General features: G+C 46.0%; 1 protein-coding gene across 1 annotated transcript in view; it reads left to right on the top strand.

Moving 5' to 3' along the window:
* The first annotated feature begins 369 nt into the window (after positions 1 to 369).
* The window catches only part of cskl (c-src tyrosine kinase-like), a 36,484-nt gene continuing 30,853 nt past the window's right edge, over positions 370 to 6,000 (top strand). Inside the window, exon 1 of the mRNA XM_079185808.1 lies at positions 370 to 617. The gene's annotated coding sequence lies outside the window, so the exon portion shown is untranslated. The remainder of the gene's footprint in view (positions 618 to 6,000) is intronic.

Below are 6,000 nucleotides of genomic sequence, written 5' to 3'. Positions count from 1 at the left end.
ACTGCCACTACACAGCTATTTTTAAATGCATAATTGGTCACATCGGTTACCCTCAGGGAAGATGTCAATAAAAATCACTAGTGTGGGAATCCAGTTTTAAGCACTTGGCCCGGATACAGTAGTAGGCTATGTACCAGTATATTACAGCATGTAAACACCGTCATGTACTCCGACATACTGTGGTTTTACCCGGTTTGAAACGCAGCATGCAGGCAGACAGCTCAGGGACAATCTCCCTCAGTAACAAGTCCGACATCAGTTGACAGTACCACCTGTTGGCCACGCGGCTGTGCTAGCAGACCGCTCGCGCCCCCCGTGGCTACACTATTCCTCTGCGCATGCGTGTTCCCTTGATGGAGCGGAGACCATTTCCTCCAGCAGCAGGCCTCGCAGAGCTCCGCCACACACACACACACATACACACACACGCGCAAAAACATACACACATATGCAGACCGAGTACGGACAAACGTCAAAGCAAAGCCACGTCTGGGATTGTCTATCCTCAACGCCGCTAAAGCTGGACCCCCACCCCCCATCCTTAGGAGTCATCCTAATGGGCCTTCATCACTAATTTGCAGCAACATCTGGTCGACACCACAGCGGTATCTTTTGAGGTGAGTTGCCCACAGCGCAGTCACTGTTTTGTCTCGTTGTGTTGCTGCTGCAACGTTTTTAGCTCGTGAAGCTTCGGTTAAAGCGTTAGCGCACAGAGGGACGTCATTGTTGGGGCTGTTTATTCTGTATTTGACCGTGGTTTACTTCACATTCACTTAAGGGCTCAGGAATGTTGTGATAAACGGGTTTACATTGCACAGAGCTAACGTTAAACCCCTTTGAGGGCGCTAGCGTTAGCTGCTAGTGGACGTACAATGTAACGTCACGAGACCCATTATCGGACACTGTTTATGCTAGGTCCAAACTGATTTGTACTCCTCCTGTCGGCCAGTCGGTCAGTAGAGCAACAGACACATACACGCCAAATAATATAAGGTAACATTTTAAAGACAATTGTGTTTTCGTTTATGTTACCTATCAATATGTTTTATTTGGGGGGGTGGGTTTGCGGCTTTGCCAAAAAAAACTCCGAGTCACCCACCCTCCTCTCCCTGGTTCCATAGTCGGACGCGTTGGTCGCGGCCAACGTTTTGTAGTTTTTATCTTTCACTGTATTCTCTGTCTACAAATATGTGTTGGACACGGTATGGTTCAGTACTGAAGGGAAGCCCAAATATAAAGCTGAGAGTCGGTTAAACAAGGGACCGTGCAGCGTTGTGCTACAGGCGGAGGCGTCGTTTTGGATGTGTGTAAAATCTCGTTAAACTGACCGTTAATGTGTCGTCGAAATAAAAACCAAATGTATGTCAAACTGGCGCCAATTCTGCGGTCTGGGCCTTTTGTTATTGTTTTGTATTATGTTGGGAACGAAGAGTAATAAAGCACGAGATTGTCCGATAATGGACCCAGACGTTAGCCACCTACACGCTGCACTAGAGCTGGGGGGGTGCTGGAGCTGAGGTTCAGCCCCCTTGCTTCGGGGAAACACTGACCTGTATCTCTCCGCTGGTATCGTTTGAAGATGATGTGTATTCCATTGTAACATTCGTAAGCCTTCGTCTTTGTTTCAAATACATGTCACTGTATCATTGTGGAGAAGTGCTTCAATAGAGTTTATAATGAGAGCAGATCATTGGTTAAAAACCAACAACAACGCTGTTATGATCATACTTTTTATCCCTCAGGGATATAGCTTTTCACCCCTTCCACAGGGAGGTCAAAGGTCAGGTTCAGCTACTGAACACCACCATGGAGATGGAAGAGCTCCAGCATCTTGCTCAACGACACTTTAACACGGTGGCTAATACGCCGGTTAACGAAGATGAAATGCATTCAATATTAAATTGGGCTGTTGTTAAATGCTTTTGGTTTTCAAATAAATCCGACCAGTCTGCCATCCCTGCAGCTTCGTCCTTGTTTGTCAGTTCCCCCACTGACAAACAAGTCACTGGCGGGACTGACTGTCTGACTGAAATGTACATACCTTTGCAAGCTGTGGCATGACCGCCGAAAGCGACGTCTATAGCAGGCCTGCATTGTCACTTTACACAGTGTTGCTGTGTTCTTTAGGTGAAGAATGCACGACTGCTCTGCTCAATGCACTTACAATCCTACTCCTGGGTTGTTTTCAGGGACCACATCTAATAATCGTAGCATATTATCTCAGTGCAGTCGCTTGTTATCTGACCTGTCACTGCTCAAAATCTGAAATGTCTTCGCTCCAGATCTTGTTGCCTATATTGATAACTGTTTTTTAGTCCGTTTGAGGCTGACTAGCAATTTGCGTTATAATCTGGATAGAGACATTAAGTGGACGGTCTGATTTGATTATGACATACACAATTAGTTTGCAGGCTTTTGTTTTGTTAACAACACAAATATGTCTTCAGAATTGCAATTATTCTGTGTGATTGTCAAAAAATTGGGATGACAGTCAATTTGAGCAGGTGTCCGTTGTTTGTTTCTGAGAGACAGTTATTATCTCATTATGATGCCCACCTGTCTTAACTGTTGCTGCGCTGATTACAATGAGTGCAGAATGAGGATGAAGCAGCATGATAGCTTTGGGTTTTCTGGTAGAGAAATCTTGTTACCGAGATCGGTCGGAGGGGGGGAAGGTGGAGGGTGTGAGGGCTCGGCCTTCGTTCTCCCCCCAGAGGAATCCGGTGAGCCAGACCGCAACATGTTAGTGATCCATTTGCTGCGTTTTTACGGGCTAACCTGCTGCCGGTGTGTCCCAACGCAGTGCCGCAAGGGGCTGCAGTTGGAGTAGAGACGATGAATGCCTTGGTGCGAGGATTAATAAGCCATTTTAAGCACAAACTGTTTTATTTCAGCGTGTAATGTACCAGTCCTCTAAACACAGCATGACTCAGCCCTGATCTCAGTAGTGAGACTGTGCAGCTCTCCCATCTGTTAAGGCGGGCTCATCTAGTAAGGTGGCTTCGACCACACTAAGTTCTTCTCTTTGTCAATAGCGCTCTCCCCATCTGTCCGACTGACTGATGGCTCGGATGTATCGGGGTATCTAATCGAGGTGCAGCTTGACGAGGACTAGAGATGACGGGACATGTCCACCGGATATGTCTGCAGGCCCGGCTTCATGTCAGCTCTGTCCTTTTTAGCGATGAGTTATGAGGGGGGGGGGGGTGGGAGTAAACCCTCGCTGTCTGGTCGATCCTAAAAGCTGCGAGGGGCTGAGCCGCGTTGCTGTCTTGCATTAAGCTCTGAGCCCCGTCTCATGCGCTCTCAACAGGGAAGTAATGGCTCCTCTGTCTGTACGCTGACCGTCTCATTGCACATTTGAAGCCCGTCCAAGGGCCTGCTGACCTCGACACAATGACCGCGTTTAGTCCCGTCACCTCCCCTCCGGCCCCTTCTCCCCGATGTCCGCTGTCTCTTTAATCAGCAAGTGCAATAACAGAGAGGGGGATTTATCGTGGAGACGCCGGTGCAGAGCTTAACAGTATACTGACACTCGCGAGCAACAGGACATCACAGATGGTGCACGGTAAGCTGTGTCACTCTGCAGAGATGCATTCAACATAACGAACCTGACGGCCGTCTGCATATCAGCAGCCTGGTATGGTGTGTTAGTGGCGCTTGCGTCTTTGTACCCAGATACTCACCATGATGTGTTCTATTGTGTCTGATATGGTTTCGTGCACTTCCCGAGTTATGCAGGTTTATTGCAAACGTTGCGAGATGCAAAGTGGCGAGCAGCGCCACGGTTCACTTGTTTGGGAAGAGTGATGGAAAGTGAAACTGGCAGCAGATATGCATCTCACCTGCAGTGCTTCCTCTTTTTAAATGTGTGTAGAGACCACAGAAGTGTATCGCATCACGATTACTGATGTGACTGCCTTTTTCTTGGACAATTCCTCCTAAAAACTATACTGCGGTTCCTGCTCATCATGCTACTCAGATTGCTGTTGGTAGTGTGAAGTGAATACACAACACATAGTGTTTGTTTAGTTACATATGAGTTTCTGTTAGGGCTGCAATTACTGATTATCTGAATTATCAGTTAATGTGCAGATTATTATCAAGATGAATCAATTCATTGTTTGGAATTTGTTCAACAGTCCAACACCCAAATATATTCAATTTACCGTCGGCGAAAGCTGATTAAAAAAATATATAAATAAATTAAAACAGCAAATATTCACATTTAAGACATTTTAGTCCAGTGAAACTTTCAGTACTTTGGCTTACAAAATGAATCCGTTATCAAAACAGTTGCAGATATTTGTCTTCATTTTTACTCTGCGGGTAGTTCATCTCTGCCTTGATAGTCTTTTAGTCCCTTACTGTGTGATACAAGCGTTTCCTTGTGAAGCGTCATAGATTTGGTCAATTCTGATATTATTTTACAAACACCACGGCTTTGAGTCCATGTATTTCTTTCTCGTTAACTACATTGAGGAGAAACGCCAGCTTTCAGCAGCATAGCAGTACACCATCACATTTCATGTTAAAGGAGGATTGACTAAAGGGGCTCTATAGACGTGGCCAAGCTACCTAGATCAGAACGTGACAATCAAAAACCTTCAATGGAGATAAATACCCCCTGCTGTTGAGACTCCTCTTCTCTGTTCAGCACCTACTGAGCTGCGATAGAAGCGACGACCCCCCCCTCCTCCCCTCCCTCCATGTCCTCCTTCCCAGTAGAATAGCGACATTGTGGCTGCCATCTTGCGCGCAAAACCCAGCGAGGCCTCTCCATCTGGGCAGCGGCCGGGCAGTCAGGCGGCTCCTTGAAGGGCCGGGAGGGTTCTACCGCCACGCCTGCTGGCGAGCTGCACAGTGTATGCAATGAGTAGAGCCGCAGGCCGGACACATGCCCAGTCTCTCACTATCTACGCCCACGGCAGGCGGAGATTTCCCACCGGGAACTGTTTCTCACACGGATAAATGATAATGCAACATTTCAGAAAAGTCATTTCTCGATGTGAATGTTAACTCTTTGCACTGTTCATGTGTTGCTACTGGACCTATGGTGGTGTTAAAAGGTTGGGGACTCCATCCATACAGCAGAGAAAAAACAAACAAACATGTTACTGTCTACTCGCGCGTTTTTGCACTTGCCACATTTGAGAGGTAGAGATGACCTCTAAGGAGCCTCATCAGCCCAGACGACCCCCACCAGTGCAGCTGAAAGGTTTTATTATACAGATAACGATTTTCTACCTGAGGGGATCATTCAGAAACACTATTGTGGAGAATTCTCAGCTCTGAGACATAAATGGAACATAGTCACCGTTATTATCACACACACACACACACACACACACACACACACACACACACACACACACACACACACACACACACACACACACACACTGCAAAGACTGGTCAGTCTGCGTTTCTTGGGGTTGCGCAAGACTTAATGAGTTAATGAAAAATGAGACCACTTTTCACGTCAAATCAAAGATCTGAGGCTGCACTTTAGTGTTTTAGTTTTTTGTGCTTTTATTTTGACTAGTCTGTCATCAGTCATGATATCGTTTAAGCATCGATCGTGTCCCGCCAGACAACCAACTAATCGTGTTACAATATGATGTAGATACGATGATGTTATCAAACTGTGTTTTGAAACCATGCAGCTGCCACCTTTTATATAAATGTTCACAATATAGACAGAAATTCTGTGTTTCTGTCAAATTCTCCCCACATTACCTTCCTAACTAAAACTAAATTATTTGGCTTAAACGGGGGAAACCGCCCTATATAACTAGAGTAGGATTGAATCTGATAAGAAAATAAGTTAATAAGTGGCGGGGCATTGTAATACAGCGAGCTGCTGTATTGTGGGTATGTGATAAGGCATTCCAGCCCCATTGTGTTTAGAAAGGAAAAGTCGTGTGCGCCTGTAAAACAAACTAACAACTTGATAAAGTAACTTGAGTCTAACTTAAACATGGCAATTGATCAGCAGTG

This window comes from Pholis gunnellus (assembly GCF_910591455.1).
Source record: "Pholis gunnellus genome assembly, chromosome: 1".
NCBI lineage: Eukaryota > Metazoa > Chordata > Actinopteri > Perciformes > Pholidae > Pholis > Pholis gunnellus.
This window is presented reverse-complemented; position numbering and strand designations above follow the sequence as displayed.